At 64.0% G+C, this 1,163-nt stretch overlaps 1 non-coding gene across 1 annotated transcript; it reads left to right on the top strand.

Annotated features, from left to right (window-relative positions):
• The first annotated feature begins 513 nt into the window (after positions 1–513).
• On the top strand, positions 514–667 carry LOC146801351 (5.8S ribosomal RNA). The gene has a single exon (XR_014968432.1). It is a non-coding gene; the product is annotated as a 5.8S ribosomal RNA (ribosomal RNA).
• The last annotated feature ends 496 nt before the right edge of the window (positions 668–1,163 follow it).

Here is a 1,163-nt window from a genome sequence, read left to right as displayed (position 1 = left end):
GGACACCGCCACAGGCACCCTGCCATGCAGCAGGCCCGAGGACAGAGCCCAGGGTGGGGAGGCCGCCCTCCCCAGGGCCCCTTGGAGCCCCTGAACCCAGCCAAGCAGGGGGAGGTTCCCCAGGCACGACGGAACCCCGGCCCGGGCCTTTGGCAGAGCGGCAGGCTGGGGGATGGGGCCCAGGGCCGGAGCAACCGACCCGGGGCCTGGCAGGGCCCCTGGACCCAGCCGGGTATTCCGGCCTCAGAGGCGCATGGGAAGCCTCCCTGAGCCCGCCAGACCCCATCCCAGGCACCCGCCATGCGGCAGACCTGAGGACGGACCCCATGCTGGGGGTGACCTGGCCCGTCCAGCTGCTGGCTGAGGACTGCTATGCCGAGAGGGGTTCCAGAGTACCCTGTCCCTAGTAATCCAGAGGGACAGTGGAAAGCATGGCGGTGGATGGACGGCGTTGCCTTCCTCCTGCCTCTCCTGCGCCTGCAGGTGGGTGAACGTTTTCGAAAAGTTGCCTGTGACTCTTGGCGGTGGATCACTCGGCTCGTGCGTTGATGAAGAATGCAGCTAGCTGCCAGAATTAGTGTGAATTGCAGGACACATTGATCATCGACACTTCGAATGCACCTTTCAGCCCTGGGTTCCTCCCAGGGCAATGCCTGTCTGAGGGTCGCTCGATCGTCAAACGCCCCGGGGCTTCCCCGGGACACAGCTGGGGCAGTCGCAGGATTAGCTCCACCTCCCTTCATCCCCCCACAAGGTCAGAACCCCGATCGCCCATGGCACGGTCCCTCACCTGGTCCTGTCATGGAGGAACGCTGCTTGCACACCTAGCCTCTCCTCCTGGTCTGCCCCAGGCCTGTCCTGGGGCGCCTGGATGCGTGCCATGCGTGGCTGTCTGTGGTGTTCCACTGGCTGCCTGTACGCACACGCCTCGGGTGCCCACCTCCACGGCCAGCTTCCTGGGGAGTGTAGAACCCCTGCCCTGCCAATCCGGGGAAAAGAGAGCATGCTGCCAGCCCCCCTGCATTTTCCGACTACGACCTCAGATCAGACGTGGTGACCCGCTGAATTTAAGCACATTACTAAGCGGAGGAAAATAAACTAACCAGGATTCCCCCAGTAATGGCGAATGAAGAGGGAAGAGCCCAGCGCTGAGTCCCTGCCCG

Source organism: Triturus cristatus, chromosome 8 (assembly GCF_964204655.1).
Source record: "Triturus cristatus chromosome 8, aTriCri1.1, whole genome shotgun sequence".
NCBI classification, from domain to species: domain Eukaryota; kingdom Metazoa; phylum Chordata; class Amphibia; order Caudata; family Salamandridae; genus Triturus; species Triturus cristatus.
The sequence above is the reverse complement of the archived record's forward strand: the minus strand, read 5'-3'. Positions and strand labels throughout refer to the sequence as shown.